The sequence below is a fragment of the Amphiura filiformis genome, unplaced genomic scaffold (genome assembly GCF_039555335.1).
Source record: "Amphiura filiformis unplaced genomic scaffold, Afil_fr2py scaffold_47, whole genome shotgun sequence".
NCBI lineage: Eukaryota > Metazoa > Echinodermata > Ophiuroidea > Amphilepidida > Amphiuridae > Amphiura > Amphiura filiformis.
Genome location: NW_027305511.1, coordinates 44,455 through 68,176, shown reverse-complemented (window position 1 = coordinate 68,176; position 23,722 = coordinate 44,455). Strand labels below are relative to the sequence as shown.

The following is a 23,722-nucleotide window of genomic DNA, read 5'->3' as shown; positions in this document are numbered from 1 at the left end:
GGGACTTTAAGCCGTCGGTCCCGTGTACAGAGAGCCATACCTGTACATGTATCTCGCAGCCAGTTTCGAAAAGAGTAGGGTGTTAACCCCTGACTGTTCCCAACCCGTCCCGGTGTTCAAATGGACCCCAATGGAAATAAGCTTCAATAGAGGCTTTCTTGGGTTATCCAGGGTTGTCAAAAACCCGAACAAATCAAATCAAATCAAAAATAAGTCTAGAGTTGAAACTGAAAACATTTGTATAAACGCATGCCCCAGAGAGATTTTTGTCCAGATTTTAGCTGGAATTGACCATATCGTTTTGTGTGTGATCATGATGTTCGCGTTTATCAACACGATAGCTTCAGCTAATAATTCTATGTTATTTCCTTTAAGGATATGAGTGACCAAAAAACTTACAACTGGTGTCCAGTATGGGGCCAGAGAAATTGAACGATTCATTTTGAATGGAAATAAACGTGTATAGGTTAGCCATGAGTATAGTGCGGCAATTTGTAGTAGTGGCAAATAGATGTGTTAACTTGTTTACTATTGAGCATTCTTAGTCAGTGGGAGTGGTCTAGTTCGTAGACACATAATCTGATTGGACAATCGCATGATTTCGGGTGCCGTCTATCAGGCCGTAGACATCCCCACGTCATCATGAGCGTTATAACGCGCAACACGCTTGTAGAGGTGCGCGTATGTATCGCGTTGTATGCGTAGACTATTTCGGGATACGCGAACGCGCTAGCAGGACTCACAATAGAATACGTGAAGTTGTAAACAAGTTTCGTTCATTTACCAATAAAGTGAGTTGTAATGACGGTAACGGTTAAAAAATAATTTACAGTTATTAAAATAATATTTAACTGGCTAAGAATGGGAATAAACGATAGGAATTTTTGTTTTTACTGTCCTCTACCTATGATAGACGACATGCAGGTACCACTACTCAAAATATTGAACCACCCCCCCCCCCCCCGAGCCACAGAGATATGTTTATTTTTCTTGTTTTCTTTGAGGTTTGGGGGCAGGCAGTCTGTCAGAGAAAGAATTTAGTATCTGCGTCCTGTTCACTTTCTTCAATCCTTCCACTTTCTTCAATCAACACGATAGCTTCAGCTAATAATTCTATAGTATTTCCTTTAAGGATATTCAGTTGCCTGAAAGCCCTCTTTTTCATTTCTTTCGCTGACGTACCAGATATCAGGTATCAAGTTTCAAAATCAAATATAGTCACTGGTGGTGACTGTTGCTAATAATAGCCTTGTCGCGTGTGGAACCTCGTGTAGAGGATAATAGCCAACAGACCAACACCAAGTTCATCACCCTAACAAGTGTGTATTGTTTTCATCATAATAATGATATAACCATATAATGCTTACATGATATTCAAAAAAGTTCACTCTAAGTTCAAAATGCGTGACAACAACAACGTCTGGATTTGTGGTTTACCTCACTTGTTAGGGCGATGAACTTTATGTTGGCTATTATCCTTTACACGTGGTTCCACACGCGACAATGCTATTATTAGCAACAGTCACCACCAGTGAACTGTATTTGACTTAGGAACTTGCTACAATTATTGTGGCATATTCTATTTCTTCTTTCATGCATTCAAGTTTTACGACCAATACAAACCATTCTATTGGTATTCGTTTAATCCTTTTTCTTAATGACATGGGACTGTCATTACCCAATAATCTATGTATTAATTAAACTCTATATTTTGACAAACTTACAAGACACGCATGTCATTAATTAGATATGCATTATCACTAATTAGGTTTGGCGTATCTCACAAAATTGTGATATTGGTGTTGATGAAGTAGATACAAATAATTGATGCCGATCGTAGCCATCTACGATATTTGTGCTAATTAAGTAGCTTCCTATTGCTGATTGCTGTTGATGAAGTAGCTTTTAATTGTTCATTGGCACTATTAAGGTAGCTGTCTACAGCTGATATTAGTGTTGATATAGTACTAGTAGCTCCCATTTATGTAGCTGTTCACTACTGATATTGGTGCTGCTGAAGTAGCTTCCAATTGTTGATTGTTGCTAAGGTAGCTTTCAACTGCTGATATCCGTGTTGGTGAAGCCCTATTGCTGATTGGTGCTGCGTTTACCATCTACCATTGCCTACTGGTGTCAATGATGTTGATGAACCAGATTGGTGTTGGGTTAGCCATATACTGATGATATTGGTGTTGATGAAGTATACCGTGTGCAATAAGTTCGTTCCGCCCCCTGCCCAAAAGTATTTGTAAAGTGTTTAAAATGAAACTTACACCACAGATGGCTATTTGTTATTTGTTATTTGTTATTTTGTTACATTAGTAGAGATGTTAAACGAATTTATTTGGAAGTCATAGTATCCTTGGTGGTCGATCACCATGCTCACCTCCAAAACACACTTGGCCCAGGTAATGTCCGCTATAGACACAAGAAGTTCCTTATTCTTGTCTAGCCTTTGTCATACACTCTGAACTACATCTGTAAGTTGTGTTATGATTTTGCAATATGGAGTTTCAAAAAATCTTTTTTTTAGAATAGACAACAATTTCTCTCTTGCGTTAAGGCCTTTCTTCCTCCATTCTCTAGCAATTTCTCTCTCCTTTAACGAGCCACTGTCGGTTCTTTTTGGACGCCATCTTTAAATTATCCGAGGTTTGTGGTTCTTTAAATTCCTCAGAACACATGTTTGTCCACACCACAAGAAATGCAAAATGCCTGAAGAATGTTTACAACATGTATGCCTTAAGATCATTCATAACAAGTAATCCTGAGGGCAAGAGCTGATTGCGCTCTAACTATAATGATGATATACTTAGGGGTATTCATTTGTACATTGGTGCTAAGGTAGCTATCTACAGTCTACTGCTGATAATGGTGTTGATGAATTAGCTACCAATTGCTATTGTAGTGGGTTAGCTATCTACTGCTGATATTGGTGTTGATGAAGTAATTAATTTGCCTCTTGATGATTGTGTTGATGAAGCAGCTACCGAGTGCTGCTTGTTGCTATGTTAGCTATCTACTGCTGACATTGGTGTTGACGAAGTAGCTTCTTATTGCTTTTCTGGTACACAGCAGATCAGGCTGATTCAAATATTCTACCACCAAGTAGTCACAGCTGGGATAATGAGGATGGGAAGCTGGAGTACCAGTGGACGGACTGAGAATAACTTAATGTCACAGGATTTAATAGACATACTTGTGGAGGAAGAGAAACCTGAAGATGGAGTGGAAGAAGAAGAGGGTGGCTATGAAACTGCCAATTTAAGAGATATCGTATATGACGGAGATGTGTAACTGTTATTGGGAACAGGAATTATTCTTGATATGGACTATGAAACAACACTTAGGAGCCTAGTTAAAATTAGGTACTAGAAGGATTAAATGGGCTAATTTTGAACTTGGTATACTTCCAAGGGTATACATCCGAAAAATCAGCCTCACATGAATCGCACAGAAATTGGCAAGAATTAGGTTTTTCTATGAGAGTCATTTTAAAATGTGTGTCGCCATCTTACAATTATTGATCCAGGGATATTTATAATGTGTTAACTGGATACCTTGACAATGAAAACATAGGAGCTTCAGGAACCGAGATATTGGCAATTTTAATTTTCAGTGTCGGCCATTTTGAAATTGTTTGCAGCCATCTTGGATATTTATGTTCCTTTGCCATTGTAAGTGATACTGTTGGAATCCAACAGATTTGACAATGGAAAATGTTTGTTGTAAAGGTTGCTTATGGCATCATGGAAGGTGCTATATGCCAGATCAGCATTCTCAGTATCATAAACGGGAGACCAATCAATCTGACTCATATGCAAAATTATCAACCGATGGACTATTGTAAATGTTATAATTGCTGAGACGAAACACAGGAAGATGATTAGAAATATGATAATAGGGAATACCTGATGGAAAAACATTATCCACATGGTTTGTAAAATATTGTTAAGTAATGTGGCAGAATGCGGTGTAATCCGAGTTGGCTTATCAACTCTTTGCCAACAACTAAATTCCCTCCAGCAAACAGTATCCCAGATAAAAAAAAAAAGGTTGTCAACTTGTGACTTCCTTACAACAAACTGTCAAAAAAGTTCTACAGAAGGAGAATCAAGATCTGACTCAATGTGTAGCAACACTTGAAACAAAATCAAAACAAGACTTTACACCAACTTCACCTAAGAAATGCAGAACACTTATTATAGGGGACTCTGTGTTACGTGAAGTTCCCAAAGCTGATTTCTCGGATGTGCGTGTTAAACCAATATTGTACATGCTGGAACAAACAATGTTTCCCGCGGGACAGACGTTAAAGAAGTTACAGAAACAATGTCTTAATGTAAAAGTACCAACAGCGACTCTTCACATATCGGCCGTTTGTCCCCGGACATCTAAACGCGAGGAAGTAGCGACCTACAATGGAAAGCTACAACGATCTAGCCTCTCGCTTAACTGCGGGTTCATCGACATCAGCCCCAAAGTCACATACCAGGGTGGTACTATTGACTCGGATAAATTCGCAGATAACATGCATCTGAACAAAAGTGGTACCCGTATTCTCCTGAACTGTTTCGCTGCTGTTGTTCCTTCACTAGGCCATTTAGCTAATGAAACGTGGGCTATGGTTGTAATGAAGAAAAAGCCCCATAATGCTAAAATTCGTTGCGAAAAAGGACAGTCGCAAATAAACAAGTCGCTACTGCAGTAATCCTGAAATAAAATGCGGAAAAGGACAATCGCGTATAAACAAGTCGCAAAGTATGCCAAACCAAAGGGTCAGATTTACAGCTCCAGAAATCAACAAAACTTTAGGTATCGCGATAATCGCCGAGAAAATGTTGAGCAAAGCAGTCAACACCAATACACACAAAATAGAAATACACAAGCCCGCACACAGGCTGGACAGTACTCCGGATGTGGACTTTTTAATCATAATGCAAGGTCTACGCCTATGGTCACAAAGAAAAATACTGTTACTTCAAGTATAGTTCATATTCTGATTAATGTGCTGGCCAGGTAAAGCGCGCCGATGTTTTGTTGACTACTCCATAATATGGAGTCCATATACACTGTAAATTGGCCAGAACACATGGAACGCGTTCATTCATGTAACGGTTTTTTAACACATGACACGTGTTCAACTTATTTAGAGAACACTAGTGTTAATGTAGAGAACACAGGTGTTATTACTTCAGAACACTAGTGTAACATGTTCTAATCCTTTAAACTCTGGTGTTCAAAATTACTATCTATGAACACCTCGGACACTTGAAAGAAATGTAACGGTTTTTTAACACATGACACGTGTTCAAACATTGATTTTCAGAATGCTGGTGTTCAACCTTTATTTATACATTTTCAAAATCTCATTAGCCTACTCGACAATAAACAAATGCATGGTAGTATAAACAAGATAATGGCGGTGTTCCGAAGAATTCCGATGAAATCAGAGAGTTTTCACCTAAGGCAAGCCCAAGGCTCGAACCCTCGCCGATCGTATCTCCCGGCTGACAGCGCAACGCATTTTAATGCGATTAAAATCGCTCGGCCATAGTCACCCGCTTGTGTCTCTCCTATACTTGTTCATCGCTGTCAACAGATATACGGGCTCCGAGTCGCTCCCAAAGTTGCCCTGAATTTCATTCTTCTCTAAATCCTTCGAATTTACTCTCACTATCATCCCATTTGTCTTGGAATAGACAGTTTGTTATAGCGTTTCCCGGAAGTGTTTGCACGTGCATTTAGATTTATTCATATTATGTGAAAAAGAGTATGTTAATGAATGTTCTGAAAATGAGCCGAATGTGTTTTATTATTTTATTTTATTTTATTTTATTCATTTGGCAACAAACATCAAAAATAGACAATAACATAAAGGAGGCCTCCTGAGCTGCCAGGGAGCACTGAAAAGCACAGGAAAGCAATGTCGCCAAAAGGCGCAGTGCCCCCAACTCAGCAAACCTCAAAATAAGTTTACACAAAAGTTATATACAATTTAACACAAGAGACAAGAAAAAATGGCTACGGTGATGGAAAAAATTGAAGTTGAAGCTATGAGATGTTAGCCCTGAGTTGTTTTTTAAATGTGGTAAAGGTGCACGTGACAAGTGAATTCCTGATATCATTATTTATATTTGACCATATGGCTGGAAAAGAAACAAGCAATGTGTTTTAAATGCATCTGTTTTGGCTGTGATTTCCTGTTTAAAAATGAGACTTCCATGCCGTTCATTTACACTCCACCTACAAAAATAAAAGACATGAGTACTAATAATTAGACATGAACATTGTTATTAATGACCATGTAAATGACACAGATAGAAATTGTGGTCTTCCAGGTGATGTTTGTAATTGTGAATTGTGTAAAGGTGGCATAAAAACACAAAACCTACTATTGTTATTGCTTGGTATCGCCCACCAAACTCAGAGATGAAGCTGTTTTATCAAGTTGAATCCATTCTTGAGCAAGTTGAGGATGAAGGCAAACATGTTTTATTAATTGGAGATGTAAATTGTGACCTTCTTGCTGTAGATCCCCATTGTTATACTAAAAAGATGAAAGAAGTTGCTGAGAGTTTTCATCTCAACCAGGTGATCACTAAACCTACTAGAGTTACAAAAAACAGCAAAACCCTTGTTGATCAGTCCCAACAATGTAAGCGAATGTGGTGTAATTCTTACAAGCATGAGTGATCACTTTTGTGTGTATACAATCATAGGTAAAGAGAACAAGGTAAAAAGTCAAAATCATAAGTACAATGTGAATAGAAAATATAAGAATTTTAATGAAAACATATTTAGACTGGATGTAGCTAATACAAATGTCACTAATGTCATTGGTGTAATGTTACTAAACACTCAAATATTGATTATGCTGTTTCTGATTTTGAAAAGGTTTTTCTTGAAACGTATACGGCAGAACACAATTTCCCCTTGGCTTACTGATGATATTTTGGCAGCAATGCGCGAACGAGTCCAGTTAAAGAAGCGCGCCAGCAAAGAAAATTCTTTGCCTCTTTGGGAAAATTTTCGCAAGCTGAGAAATAGAGTAAATGGATTAATTAAAGAATATAAAAGATTATCTTGTAAATGCTCTGCAAACTAAAGATTCTAATATAAGGAAATATGGGCTAACATAAGGCATTTTGTACCGGGTAAAAACAAGAACACTGATGTTAGATGTATTAAAACTGAACATGGTGGATGTACAAATTCTAAAGATGTTGCTGATACACTAAATTAATATTTTTCAAATGTTGGACCAAGTATAGCTGATAAGATTCCTGTTGTGCATTGTATAATGACATGCTTTTTATATTTAATTCTATTACTCTTACTACCCATTATTCAAAATCTCGCACTGCGATTTGTTAAAACACGTCACGTGAAAGTCCATTATTCTGCAATAATGGGTCAAACGCCGTAACACATTCTACCCACAGCATTACGCTTGGTTGCGCGTGCAATATTCTGTCACTTAAGCGTACGCGCTTGTTATTAATGACCATGTAAATGACACAGATGGAAATTTTGGTCTTCCAGGTGATGTTTGTAATTATTGTGAATTGTGTAAAGGTGGCATAAAAACACAAAACCTACTATAGACCCTATCGAATACTACGTCACTCGTCCTCATTTAAATAACATTCTGTCCACCATATGGTAGCACAGGGCAATTCGCACGATAATACAATAGAACATGTGATAGGTTTGAATGGTTTTGGAATCGAAACTTATAAGTTCCCCCTAATGCTTTTTGAAACAAATCGAAAACAATTTAACGAAATGTAAAATTGTAAAAAGTTATGAGTAACCTTATTTGTTTTACAAATCTGGACCAATTTGTAGTGTCACAAATCATAAATAATGATTTAAATAATGTTGACAACTAGCTGACAAATAACAAGCTGAGTCTAAATGTTGATAAAATCCATTTTATGTTAATTGGTACTCCATCAAAGGAACCCGTCTCCAAAGGGTAAACCATTGTAAACACCTTGGCGTTGAAGTTGACGATAAACTACAGTAAGCCAAAAAATTAAGGTACCAGATACGTTTACCCCCTGTATATCCTAAACAAAGAAAGATATGTCATAATTGGAACCATCAGCCAATAGCGGCAGTTTCCCCCATTGCATGCGCTATTGATTTGTACACAAACGGTTGGCGAACAAGTTAACTAGCGCCGTGCTTCCATTGATTAGCACGTTAAAACTAGCGTCATGCTTTCATTGATTAGAACACAAAAGTGCAACTTTTGATTTCGTCTCTTCGGTAGGTTTTAGATCACCGTTTCTTTAATTCTCAACCAATTTCAACAAATAAGGTCTTGAATCAGAGCTAAAGAGTTCAGGTATTAGCTGCTTGTTTTAATTTTGACATATTGGTACCTCAATTTTTTGGCTTACTGTATTATGGAACAATTAGATTGACCAAGTGAGAAAGAAAGTTTTAACCGGTTTATATTTTCTAAGGAGAGCTGCTAATTTGATCCCCAAACATCATCAGTGTCTACTTTATAAAAGCATTGTTGCGACTCATTTTGACTATTGCAATGTTGTTTGGGGAAGATGTAACAAAACCCTTGGTAATAAACTCCAAGTCTTACAAAACAAAGCAGCTAAAATTATTACAGGTGTAAGTAGATACGAGTCCAGTACAGAAGCTTTAAATGTTTTGAACTGGAAAAATCTTGAAGACAAGTTTATATATAAATGAAGCAGTTACAATGCATAAGATTATTAACATTCAAGCACCAAAATATCTGTGCAATAGATTTGTTAAAAAGGAAACTTGTTATAACACCAGAAATAAAGATGTTTTATCATGGATAAGCCAAATACTGAATATATGAAGCGTAGCTTTAGCTACAGAGGTGCTCAACTGTGGAACTCGATAGATGAAAATGTTAGAAGTGTGTGTAATATGAAACATTTTAAACAATCTACTTCTTAATATTTGTGAATAATTTATCATTTGTATATTTTATATTGTGACATTTCTGTAATTGTGCAACAGTGGTCTTGATGATAGTTTCTTGATGTATTTTAACAAATTAATTATATTAGTATATAAATCATTTAATAGCGTTTTATTGTTGGAAGATGTATGAATGATGTGTGTTTAGTGCATGAAATGGTATGACATGATGCATGGTGAGTTGGGGTGGGGGTGTGTGAGTGAGGTGTGAGTGGAGTGTATTTGGTACATATAGTGAGGGAGTGAGTCGGTAGTAGCTTATGTGTGAGTATGGGTGTGATTGTATGAGGATGAATGCAGGTTATTTTTATCATATTTATTTATTACTAGCAGTCACCCGTCTTTCGCGGTCACTGTCTTTTGCGGTACTGATATAGAGTACACACATGGTGCACGATCCTTGGGCAGAGGATCTTTTGGGTGGCTTAGGATGTCTCTTAATTTGGCCGACCTAGAGTAGAATGTTTTGACCCCTGCACGGTTTAGAAACCGACAGATTTTATCTGATACACCTTTGATATATGGCATGAAGGTAACGCCTTTGTGTTCATCGTCCACCAATTCTTCTGATCGTTCTCCTGTCTGTTTCTTGATAGCCTTGTGTATGAGGTTTGAGGGATAGCCATTCTTGTTCAACGCTTTTTCAATGTGTTTGAGTTCGACTTTTCGATGTTATTCATCACAAGAGCCAGTGCTCTGTGAACCAGCGTATTGACAACACTGTTCTTGGCAGACATAATTCATGGTGACTAGAGTTAAAATGAAGATATTGATCAGTATGAGTGGGTTTTCGGTATATGGCGAAACTCAAGCTAGTGTCAGATCTCTGCACTTTGACATTAAGAAAATGTATGCCACCCGCCTCCTAAATCTCCATGGTGAACTGGATACACTTGTGTTGATTGTTGAGATGATTAAGGAATTTGACCAGTTTGTCTTTGCCATGTCGCCAGACAACGAATGTGTCATCAACAAATCTGAACCAAGCAACGGGTTTCAAAGGATACGTATCTAGTGCTTTGGTTTCAAAGTGTTCCATGAAGATATTCGATGTTATTGGGGAGAGGGGTGAACCCATTGCCTGACCCTCTTTTTGTTCATAGAATTTCGTACGTAGATGTGAGGCATAACTTCATAAGTTCTACGATCTCATCGCTTGTCATGCGTGTTCTGTTTTTAAGTGTATCATCATCACGCAAGATATCTCCTATAATCTTACTAGCATCATCAATTGGTACATTAGTGAATAATGATACCACATCAAAACTGACCAATAAGTCACCTGGTTGTATGGGTATTTGCCCTGCCTTTTCAACAAAATGTTGCGAGTTCTTGATGTAGGAAGTGCCTTTCCCTGATAAGAGTGTCAATATATCCGCTAGGTGTTTCGCTAAATTGATTGAGCTGACAATAGCTCGAAGTGGCATGTTTTCTTTGTGAATCTTCGGTAGACCATATATACGTGGAGACACAGTGTGCTTAGTTGTTAAATGTGATGCCTTTTTCTTATCAAACTTGTTCTGTTCCTTCAACTCAGAGATGGCCTTACCTATCTTGCGTTCAAGAGATAGGGTGGGATCTTTCTTCATGACCTGATAAGTATCGCCTTCAGACAATAAGTTGTTCATTTTCTCTTGGTACTTATCTTTGTCCATAACAATGGTAGACCGCCCCTTGTTTGCTGGAAGGACAATTATGGAATCATCATTCTTGAGTGAATTCAACGCTTCTCTCTCTTCTCGAGATATATTTGGTTGAGGAACTTTGGCTTTCTTGAGAACCCTGAGAACATCACTTCGCACTAGGTTGGCTTCACCTTCACATAAGTCTTTTAAACCGTGTTCGGTCGCCGCTATTAACTCTTTGACCGGAATGCTCGCTGAAGAAGTCAGAGCTACTCCTGACGAAAGCTTGACAGTTCTAAACTTGTCCGACGGCGAACCCGCTAAAAACCCACTAATTGTTACATATCCCAACTTGCATTTCCGCATGCGATGATGCATGTCGGGATGTGCAGTTCCGCATGGGAAACTGCAATATTTTTGGTGCATTCCGCATGGGGAATTGCAATATTTTTGGTGTATTTCGGCATGGTGAACTGCAATATTTTTGGTGTATTTCCGCATGGGGAACTGCAATATTTTTGGTGTATTTGCGCATGGGGAACTACAATATATGTTTGGTGTATTTCCGCATGGGGAACTGCAATTAGTTTGTGTCATTTCCGCATGCAAAATTAGCTATGCGCATACTTAATATTTTTTTAGAATTATGCAAATATGTGATTGAAAATGCAAAAACTAAAACAGTCAATACATTTCAACAGCATACATGCCAAATTTTAACTCTGTAGGTGGTAGGGTTGAGGAGAAATGACGTCCCAAAAATGTCTAATTTTCGCCCTTCCAGCGGCCATATTGGATACCTAAATTGCATAATTGAGTGAAATCGCTTAATTTTTGTCAGTCATCTACTTTGGGCCAAGAAAGAAAATAACCAGACTTTAGATAAAGAAAAAAAGTTTTTCAGGGGTTTTCTATTACTCGTCATAATATATCATACTTATTGGTTTAGATGGTTTGTACACATATTTATAATATGAAGACCAGTGGCTATTGAGACATACTGACGATTACCACTGATTACCGTAAACATCGACCCTTTTCTGATCTCACCGGTGCTATTGATGTGCATCATTTGAGATATGCGTGAATTGGTAATCGATAACCGTTAGAACTATAATAGAATGTGTACACAATGTCAAGTTGATCATTATTATAATAGTCATCATTAAGAGGCGTGTAAAATTTATTTTAATACAAATTAATTTCATTCAATACTTATATAATAGGCCTCTATACTAAACCGGCCTTTCGGACAAAACTTTCCAAGATATATTTTCTTTTAATTACAACAAATGAAACGAAAAGTAAAACGATAGTAGGCCTAATATTGAATTGAATAAATTCATATCTACATTCGGACATGCGACAGTAATTATTACATGCGACATTCATTTAATTATTCTCCTCAGCGAGACTACAATAAAAAATAAAAACTCTTACCCACTGTACATCTCGTCTTGTGTGTATGTGCAGTTCCCAGTGGCGTAACTAGCGGGGGGCGGTCAATTTGAACCCTTGCCCCCCCACCCAATGAAAAGGTAAAGTAGGCCTACTTCTGAGAGTTATTAATTAACCTCATTATTTGGTAATTTTAACCTAAAAATACCCAAATTTTGCGCGATTTGCGCGCATTTATTCAACTTTTGAACTTTTTTTACCATATGTCACCAGTTTATCTTCAACTTATGCCATATTTTTTGCGCGCTTCGCTCGAATTTGTACCATAAACTTCTTTTGTCGCCAAAAGGTGCTGGATTCACTATACTTCAAGACAATCTTTCCAACTCCATCCCTCCCATGTCAAAAAGAAATCTACGCCACTGATCTGGGGACACAATCCAAGCAGATCCCAATGACTCTAACTTAGACTCCCCCTTCCCCGTGTCGACAGTGCGACATAGTATTAGAATTTAGCATGATGGAATGCCTATTAAAATGACGCATAGGCCTATTCACTGCATGTCAAAGCACATAGTCATTCACAAAAATGCAACATAATTTTGATTAATACATCACATTCGGAAATACACCAAACATATTGCAGTTTCCCATGCGGAAATGCACCAAACATATTGCAGTTCCCCGTGCGATAATACACCAAACATATTGCAGTTTCCCAGGCGGAAATACACTAAAGTATTGCAGTTTGTCATGCGGAAATGTTGCAGTTCCCCCATGCGGAACTGTACATCCCGATGTGCATCACCGCATGTGGAAAAGCAAGTTGGGATGTGTAGTTCCGCATGCGGATGTGCGTGACGGAATGTGCAGTTTCGCATGCGGAACTGCAAGCGGGTGTGTGCAGTACTGCATGCGGTACTGCACATATAACGGTCAGTTGTAATACCTGGTTTGAGACCTCGACGTGTTTTTGAGATCATAACGTGTTTTTGAGACCATAACGTATTTTTGAGACCATAACGTGTTTTGAGACCATAACGTGTTTTTGAGACCATAACGTGTTTTTGAGACCATAACGTGTTTTTGAGACCATAACGTATATTTGAGACCTTTTTCTGTTTTTGAGACCTGTCTCTGTTTTTTGAGACCTGTCTCTGTTTTTGAGACCTTTCTATGTATTTGAGACGTTTCTCTGTTTTTGAGACCTTTCTCTGTTTTTGAGACCTTTCTCTGTATTTGAGACCTTTCTCTGTTTTTGAGACCTTTCTCTGTTTTGAGACCTTTCTCTGTGTTTGAGACCTTTCCCTGTTTTTGAGACCTTATTATACTATTGAGACATTATTGTGTGTTTGTTTCTGAGACCTTTCTCTGTTTTTGAGACCGTATTGTGCTATTGAGACATTACTGTGTGTTTGTTTCTGAGAGCTTTCTGTGTTTTGAGACCTTATTATACTTTTGAGACCTTGTTGTGTGTTTATTTCTGAGACCTTTGTGTGTTTTTGAGACCTTATTGTACTTTTGAGACCCTTGTGTGGTTTTGAGACCCTTTTGGCCCTCATGGCCGCCCATAAATTTCCCGTATGACGTTGTCATGATATAGCAAGATAACGGGGCGGTCATTATCTCAAATAACCGGATATACATGAAGATAGATTATTACAGTATGAATTTCTGCAGTTAATTCTTGTATTAGACTCTTATTATGACTTTGAGGGCAATTTTTTGGAATCCTCGAGCATAAGGATGTAGAACCTGGCTGAAGTTGATGACTGGGCACATCTGGCATCAATTTCGGACGAACCTGCTGTTGATGAAGACGGAGATTAGTCAGGAAAAGACTCCGCTTTGTCCATAATAATAATAATAATAATAATAATAATAATAATAACAATAACAATAACAATAATAATAATAATAATAATAATAATAATAATAATAATAATAATAATAATAATAATTCTATAAAATCACTACAGTAGGAGAAATACGGTTTGTAGTGTGATGCTTAGTTCCTTTGTTGGCTAGAAGAGATGGAATTTACTTGTTAATAATAGACTGAAACAGTTACAACGATGTAGCGCGACAGCTCTCTTGGATAAAAGCGTACAGGTAAAAGAAGAAATGACCTTCAGAGATTGCTTGAATTAAGATGCTTCAGCATACCCATTTACAGGTAAATGTTCACCCTGTTGGTCAAATGTATGCGTGGAACCTGATTTTTCATCCCTAGTGCTTTTATCCTTTTGAAACAACTTGTTGCCACATCACCGTGCTTTGAATCTTCCAGATCTGAAAAAAGGCGCTATATAAATCCGAAATTTATTATTAAAAATTTGACAGAAAATCTCATTCAAGTCACAACTTATTCCAACGAATCATTGTTTTGTACTGAATGATGGTTGCACGAGTAACTTAGGGATCAGAGACAGAAAGGTAAAGATAAATAAACCAATTAAATCAATCATAACATAGCTATCTAGGTTTTATACATTTAATGTTGAAAAATGCAACTTTGTTTTGAAAGCATCATTTTGGGGGGAAAATTAGACAACTTTGGGAGGATAGCGACACGATTTTTCAAAACAACAAAATGTATTTCACATTCATACAGGGCTTACGTCCATACCCCATAGGTATGAATAAAAGATTCAGACTAGTTAAAACTTGATATTGGTTTGTGTTGCTGTAAATGGCAACATAGGCCTGTAATAAAATAACATAGCATAAAGGCCTGCTTAGTAGGTTTTTCATTTGGTATGCAATTGGTATAAACATGTTTGCAATGGACTATTCCATTTAACATCCACACTACCCCTGTGGAAGATTTTGGAAGAAACTTCCACAGGGGTAGTATGAATTTTAAATGAAATCAACACATTAGGTAGCTCTGTTTGAAACGCACCCTCCCTCAGTGGATGGTTCAGGTTGAATCTTTCTCAGAGTGTGTATGAAATTCAAATGGAGCTGTTTAACGCGTCTATTAGAAATTTACATTCACCCTGTGGAAGATTTTGGAAATATCTTCCACAGGGGGAGTATGAATTTTAAATTAGCAAACACACTATGGGTTAGTAATGGTAAAACGGTATCTAAGCTGCGGCGTTAATAAAAGTGATTGTTTTGTAAACGATCTCAAAGATAATTTTCATTACATTGTAAAGTATTTTCATACCCTTGAAACAGCTTATTTGTTAAAAATCAGTTTCAATATATCTTATTAATTATACATATTATATCCACTACTTATGTGTTTTTCAATTAAAATTAATAGGCAATTAGATTTACATAATAAAAACACTAATGGACTTAGGCACTTCTTCAACTGGAATCAATGAAGATACCATATTAGACCCCCCCCCACTAAAAACATTTATAAAGTTGGTTTAATAAGGTTTGCATTATATTGTCTGACCCCTAGCAACTTCAGAAGGCGCATTCAACCCAGCAGTTTGACTTAATATACACATTCGAGTCGTACTATGTCTGGATGAAATTTCTATTTCTAGCGCACTCTATACTATTCAAGCAATGCATCCCAATTGATGTTGAGGGTGCTGTATTGGTTTTATATTATAATGTGCTGTTGCCTATTGCTAAGATATGCAGTAAATCAGTTATTTATATTGCTGTTCCACGGCTAATGTATGTATCCCCATGTGTTATAAGTTGGAACCCTCTTTTGTGACATGCATTTCAGTTTTGAGATAAATGGTTATAATTTGTATGTGCCAATTACAGGTATGTATACATTGCTGGAAAGCATAAAGAACACGAGTTACAAAAACCTACATATGGAATAAATATTCAGGGTGTGTGAGAAATTATAGAGGGTGTACCAATTAACTTTTTACTGAACATATATCATAGTTTTAAATTGCCTATTTCTTTTTAGGATCATTTTCAAATTCTGCGGAGGTCGAAATCAAACAGGGCTTGAAAAAGCCCACCAGAAAATGTATAGTTTGTATAGAGTGCGATTCTTGCTTATGTGTATACAGGGTGATAATTTCTATTATCATACCTAATTGATTATTCAAAAATCTTAATTAATGATAATTAGCTGCTTAAAATACTTGTAGTAACTGTTTGAAGTAAATAATCATAACAGCCCAGAAAGAGTACAAATTGATATTTTCGGACTTATCTGTGGAAAAAGACACGGATTGACCCGTAAACCAGCTCGTTAGTCTAATTAATTAATTAAAATTACACAAACTACTTAATTATTTAATTGAAATTGTGAATCCTATAAACCTTGGTACTAAATAATCATGGATTTTAGTTTGTAAATCAACATAAAAGGGAAAACCAACATGTCATCAATCTGTGCTGGACCCATTTCATACAGTTTGTATGGCTCCGTGTCCACACCTCCTCCAACCAAGGACCTAATCAACTTAATTAATCATGAAAGAAATTAGCAGCAATGTATAGACCTGATCAAATTTGGTATAAAATTAGAAACAAGAACCAGCCTTTTCATTAAGATCAAAAGAAGTTACAAACCTAGTAATCTTCTGAAACCAACAAAAAAAGAACATTTAAAGCCTTAATGTACGATTTCCTTCGAATTTTAAATTTATTATTCTATACTCAAAATGCTGAAATATTACTAGTAATAATTGTCGAGAAGAGTTTCTATCCATTTGAGCTGAAATAACAAGGTAAAGTGAAAGAAACCCTACTGGTTATTTTGACCGTTTAACATGCAGTTCTATGGGAGGACATAAAGTCATATCATGAATTATGACTTATGTCGAACTTTGCTCCGTTGACCTACAAACACAACAAATTTGGTTGATTCCAATTAAGTGCAAGTTGGGACATGCGTACACATTACTAATATGCCAAAATGCAGGTTTGAAAAAAAAATATCATATTATTAGATTGTACCTAATGGCTTTAACTCTAACCTATTGGGGTACTCAACTTCAGGCCATGCAAATTATATTAACATGTGTCTAAAGCAAGGTCTATAGTGCACAAAATCTCCGACTAGTACGCAGATATGGTTACAATTCATTTTGTGCAAGTCAAGTCCAAGTCAGAAGTCCTTTCGTCCAAGTCACAAGTAATTCAAGTAATTTTGAAAAAGTTGCAAGTCGAGTCACAAGTCATCAAATCCCAAGTCAAGTCACAAGTCACTTGTTTATTCAGCAGTTGGACATGGTGTGATATGTTGATGAGTATTCAAGTTGGCGAAAATCAAATTGAGGTTCGGAGTACAGTTCTAATGAAGTCCGATACACTATCATAATAAAGCTTAGTAATAATCATACACACAAATAGGTGCGAGCTGCATACAACGATGTACCTAGATACAGAATCGCAGAAAGTTTCCAATACAAAAATAATTATAAATTGATACTTGATCCATGTATTGAGTAAGTTGAGAATGATTAAATGAAGCATTGAATCGGTTTCAAGCTCAGAGATAATACAGTGTAAAGTAGTAGAACATTTACAGTGAAAAGAAGTCTTGAAGAAAAGTTAGAGCTAGCGTAAGAAGTCTTGAAGAAAAGTTAGAGCTAGCGTGGCTAGGTAACATGGGAAATATTCAGATATAGAGTAGATAATTAATTAAATGTGGTGGAGATTCATTTTATCATGAGAAAGCGTTATAGAAAACGCGTAAATTACCCGAGTAATGCAAAGAGATTGGCAGTGCAGGCACTGGAAAGCGTTCGTTATATGCGGTGAAATTGCATTACATTGCTTTGTAAAAATGTACTCTTGATATGCATAAGAAAGAAAGAAAGAAAGAAAGAAAGAAAGAAAGAAAGAAAGAAAGAAAGAAAGAAAGAAAGAAAGAAAGAAAGAAAGAAAGAAAGAAAAAGAAAGAAAGAAAGAAAGAAAGAAAGAAAGAAAGAAAGAAAGAAGTATGAACTATTTGATGTATTTTAGCCAGTTAATGTAAATAAATAAATATTAAAATTTATGTGCGGATAAGGGCATATAAACGTGTAATAGCAACTAAAATGAATTATGTAGATATTATGGGATAGGTGGAGAGTGAAAATAAAATCATGCTTTGTGAATAAAAGACAATCATGATAACGGGAATGCAAAGAAACGATGCAAAGTACAGTTTAGTTGTGATATATAGGGGCTGGAGTAGTACTAATTTATAGTAAAAGTATTTAATTACATAGCCAAATTACGGATATTACGGGTCATAAAGGTGGAAAATAGTACTAAAAAGTGCAAACACCATATAACACAAAACATATGTCCTCTATTTAGAAGTACTGGTGGCTCCGAAAAAGACGTTTAGCAATTCTAGGAAGATGAGTGTCATGGTCGGTTGTTCTCTCCCCAAGATTACCGTGGACGTCTTGCAGGAGTTAAAGGATGCACCGTCTTGCTGACGAAACGAAGTAAAAGCATTTCGGCTCTGCGTCGCTGAGAAGGATAGGGTGATACTTTCTTTCAAGATTTGAAGTATCGATTCAAGCTCGATGTGGATTTTTCTTCCATGCAGTCTATGACGTTCAGAAGGTGCTTGATAACCGTCTGCGCAATGTTTTTCATACTTGTTGGTAGTAGCTTTGCAATCCTCGAGCATAAGGATGTAGAACGAAGCTGAAGTTGATGACTGGGCACATCTGGCATCAATTTCGGACGAACTAGTACAGGAGCAGCAACCTCAAAAAAATAACTTCGTTCACCCTCCACTACATACAAGGTTTGACACCATAGGTAGTTAGTATGGACCCTCTAGATCACTGCTAGGTAGGTAGTGGACTCAAATTGTGGTATCACTTTTTTTTTACCGGTCATTTTATGTATGGACGTATAATCGCATAAAATCACAAAAATAGGACAAAATTAAGGGGTAGGGGAGATATAAACTCCAAGAACTCAACTTTCACTCGTGATTTTGAATTTATTTTGGTATCAATATGTAGCTAAGTGATTTTCCTAACTTTCTAGTATTATTTTTAAACAAAAACAGGTTTCATTTGAGCATATTTGGAAGTATATAGTCCATAAGTGAGTGGTAATCTGATTTTTTAAAACCATATGTGTTAAGTTTGACATTAGCCTCAAATCACACAACTATACCACTTTATATTTTCAAAATTGATTCAGTTCTCATTTTTATTTTTTTTAATTTAAATTTTAATGTTTTATTTTGTTTTTAATGTTAAGCATATCAAGGGAAACATTATTGTAACAGTTCCAATCATTATATTATGTATGAGTTCGTTGGGGTGTCTGTGGGACGGGGTGTGTGTGGGGGGTTCTGGGTGTACATAGGGTATGTGGGGAGGGATATGTGTGTGTACATGTCTTAATATGTCACTACACTGCACCAACTTCCATTTACAAAATCCGTTAAGTTTCCATTGATGTAATATTTTGAATATTTATGTGTAGGACGTAAGTAACCACTGGAAAAAAGACAAAAAAATTTAAAAAACCCAAAAAAAAACCAACAAAAACTGATGTTGATTTCCCTCGTATATCAGCATAACATAGAAAAATATTAAGGGGTAGGGGAAAATAAATCATCAGAATTCAATATTTTACTCATGATATTGACTTCATCTTGGTATTAATTCTATTCAATTCAATTCAATATGTATATCTAATTGATTGTTCTAACTTTTTAGTATTATTTTAAAACAAAGCGACCATTAGTTGTCAGGTAGATACACAGAAACTGTGAGAAAAGGGTACGTTTTCTATGTCTAACGGCGTAAATATGATAATATTAAGGGGTAGGGGAAATTTGTAACTGCCATAACTCAACTTTTACTCATGAAAATGAATTCATCTTGGTATCAAAATGTATCTAAGTGATTGTTCTAACTTTCTAGTATCATTTTAAAGCAAAGCAACCATTAGTTGTCAGACAGATATACAGAAACTGTGAGGAAAATGTAACTTTTCTATGTCTAACAGCGTGAAGATGACAATATTACGGGGTAGGGGAAATGTAAACTGTCATAACTCAACTTTTACTCGTGAAATTGAATTCATCTTGGTATCAAAATATATCCAAGTTATTGGTCTAGCTTTCTAGTATTATTTTAAAGCAAAGCGACCATTATTTGTCAGGCAAATATACAGAAACTGTGAGGAAAAGGTAAATTTTCTATGTCTAACAGCGTAAAATGACAATATTAAGGGGTAGGGGAAATTTATAACTGCCATAACTCAACTTTTACTCATGAAAATGAATTCATCTTGGTATCAAAATGTATCTGATTGGCTGTTCTAACTTTCTATAAACAAAGCGATCATTAGTTGTCAGGTAGATACAGAGAAACTGTCAGAAGGGACCGTTCACCAAACACTTGTAAGGGGGAGGGGCCTGATGCAAAAAAATTTCATCGCAAAAATTTTTCAGCCCCCCCTCCCCTTTACAGACCTCAAAAATTTTAGGGCCCCCTTTTTGATATGAAAATTATGGGTCAACCCCATAGAAACTCATATAAACTAATTTTTTCCAGGAAAATTGTTGGTCATTTTTTTCAGCCCCCCCCCCCTTAAGAGGGGCAATTTTTTTTTGCATCAGCCTCCCCTTACAAGTGTTTGTGAACGGTCCCTAAATATACGGTCCCTACAATATCAAGGGGTAGGGGAAATATAAACTCCCATAACTCAACTTTTACTCGTGATAATGAATTCATCTAATGTTCTAGTATCATTAGTTGTTATGTAGATACAAAGGAAATGTGAGAAAAACTTCCATGTGTAATAGTGTCAAATATGGTAATATTAAGGTTAGGGAAATATTACCATAACTCAACTTTGGCTGCATTAACTGTGAAGGGGAACACGGGAATACAAATCGTTGCACCAAAATTTGAATGTAGTATACGATTGAGGTTTCTTACGTTAATTGGTGCAATTGGACCATTTTTAAAATTTGACCTTTATTTATGATATTTTTGATATATTCGACGTTATAACCCCTGAACTAAGCTTCGTAGAACTATGACAATTGTCTTTTTTTAAATTCTTAGCGATGAGAGGAACAATTTGAGATTACAACATTACAACATGATAGGATCATTTTTAGTATTGGCCCCATTATGACCTTCAACCCCTCGTGGGAAACTTAATTGCTTTTAAAATAATGCCAGAAAATGAGAACAATCAAATAGCTACATATTGATACCAAAATGGAATTCATTTTCGTCAGTGAAACTTGTGTTTTGGTGATTTGTATGTCCCTTACCCCTTAATATTGTCATATTTTACGCTGTTAGACATTGAATATTAACATTTTCATACATTTTATGTCTATCTACCAGACAACTAATGACTTAATTGCTTTTAAAATAATACTAGAAAGTTAGAACTATCAAATAGTTACATATTGATACCAAAATGAATTCATTTTCATCAGTAAAACTTGAGTTTGGGTGATTCGTATGTCCACTTACCCTTTAATATTGTCATATTTTACGCTGTTAGACATTGAATATTAACATTTTCATACATTTTATGTCTATCTACCAGACAACTAATGACTTAATTGCTTTTAAAATAATACTAGAAAGTTAGAACTATCAAATAGCTACATATTGATACCAAAATGAATTCATTTTCATCAGTAAAACTTGAGTTTGGGTGATATGTATGTCCCTTACCCCTTAATATTGTCATATTTTACGCTGTTAGACATGGAATATCAACATTTTTCTCATATTGTATGTTTAACTACCTGACAACTAATGGTTTAATTGCTATTAAAATAATGCCAGAAAATGAGAACAATCAAATAGCTACATATTGATACCAAAATGGAATTCATTTTCGTCAGTGAAACCTGTGTTTTGGTGATTTGTATGTCCCTTACCCTTAATATTGTCATATTTTACGCTGTTAGACATGGAATATTAACAGTTTCATGCATTTTATGTCTATCTACCGGGCAACTAATGGCTTAATTGCTTTTAAAATAATACTAGAAAGTTAGATCTATCAAATAGCTACATATTGATAATAAAAATGAATTCACTTTGATCAGTAAAACTTGAGTTTTGGTGATTTGAATGTCCCCTACACCTTAATATTGTCATATTTTACGGTACTACACATGAAAAATTGACATTTTTAAACATTTTATGTCTTTTCAGCTAACAATTAATGGTTATTTTGCTTGAAAAGATTACAACAACCAAATAGCTATATATTAATGCCAAAATGAATGAATTATAATGAATGCATGTCGAGTTATGTTGGTTTGTACGTCCCCTAACCTTTAATATTATCAAATTTTACGCTGTTACACATTGGAAAATTAACATTTTTATCATATTTTATGTCTATCTTATGTTTTTTCTGTTAAAAATAATACTGGAAAGTTAGAGCAATCAATTAGCTACATGTTGATACCAAAATTAATTAATTATTATGAGTAAAGGTTGAGTTATGGTGGTTTTTATTTCCCCTACCCTTAATAACCCCATATTTGACATGGTTATAGATAGAAAAGTAACCTTTTCTCACATTTTATGGCTATCTACCTGACAATTAATGTTTGCTTTGCTTTAAAATAATACTAACACGTTTGAACAATCAATTAGCTACATATTAATTCCAAAATGAATTCATTTAATGAGTTGAAGTTGAGTTATGATGGTTTATATTTCCCCTACCCCTTAATATTGTTACACACGCTGCTACATGTGGAAAAGTAACTATTTGTTTACATTTTCAGTCTATTTTCCTGACAAACAGCGGTTGATCTCACCCACACATATAAATATTCAAAATATTACATGAATGGCAACTTACCAAACAAATTTTGTTAATAGAACTTATAATTATAGTTCAGCCGAGTGACATAGTAAGACATGTAAAACACCCCAACCCTGAACCCTATACACACCCCGCACCCACCACACATACCCACCCCCACCTACCCCAAACCCACACAACACAAACCAACATGCAAGCAAACATGCACATACATAAATATTTGAACCAGAACATCAAAGTTTGCTTAGATATGCTTCATATTAAAAACAAAATTAAAAAATGGAAACTTAATTAATTTTGAAAATAGAAATTGGCACAATAGTAAAATTTGAAGCCAATGTCACAAAAACGCCCACCCTACGCATTGTTGTGAAAAAATCTGATTTTTCACTAGTGTATGGACTGGCCACTTCAAATCATGATCAAATGAAACCTAGGTTTGCTTTCAAATAATACTAGGCAGTTGGAACAATCAATTAGCTACATATTCATACCAAAATAAATTCATTATTATGAGTAAAAGTTGAGTTCTTGGAGTTAATATTTCCCCTACCCCTTAATTTTGTCCTATTTTTGGTGAATTTATGCGATTATACGTCCATACATAAAATGACCTGTAAAAAAAATGTGATACCATAATTTGAGTCCACTACCTACCTAGCAGTGATCTAGAGGGTCCATACTAACTACCTATGGTGTCAAACCTTGTATGTAGTGGAGGGTGAACCAAGTCCGTATCCTGCTCCTGGACTAAACCTGCTGTTGATGAAGACGGAGATTAGTCAGGAAAAGACTTGGCTTTGCTAATAATAATAATAATAATAATAATAATAATAATAATAATAATAATAATAATAATAATAATAATAATAATAATAATAATAATTAGTCTATAAAATGATAAAATCACTACAGTAGGAGAAATACGGTTTGTAGTGTGATGCTTAGTTCCTTTGTTGGCTAGAAGAGATGGAATTTACTTGTTAATAATAGAC

General features: G+C 35.8%; 1 long non-coding RNA gene across 1 annotated transcript in view; it reads right to left on the bottom strand.

Annotated features, from left to right (window-relative positions):
• LOC140144283 (uncharacterized) overlaps positions 1-23,722 on the bottom strand; it is a 241,163-nt gene that overhangs the window by 203,432 nt on the left and 14,009 nt on the right. The window lies entirely within an intron of this gene.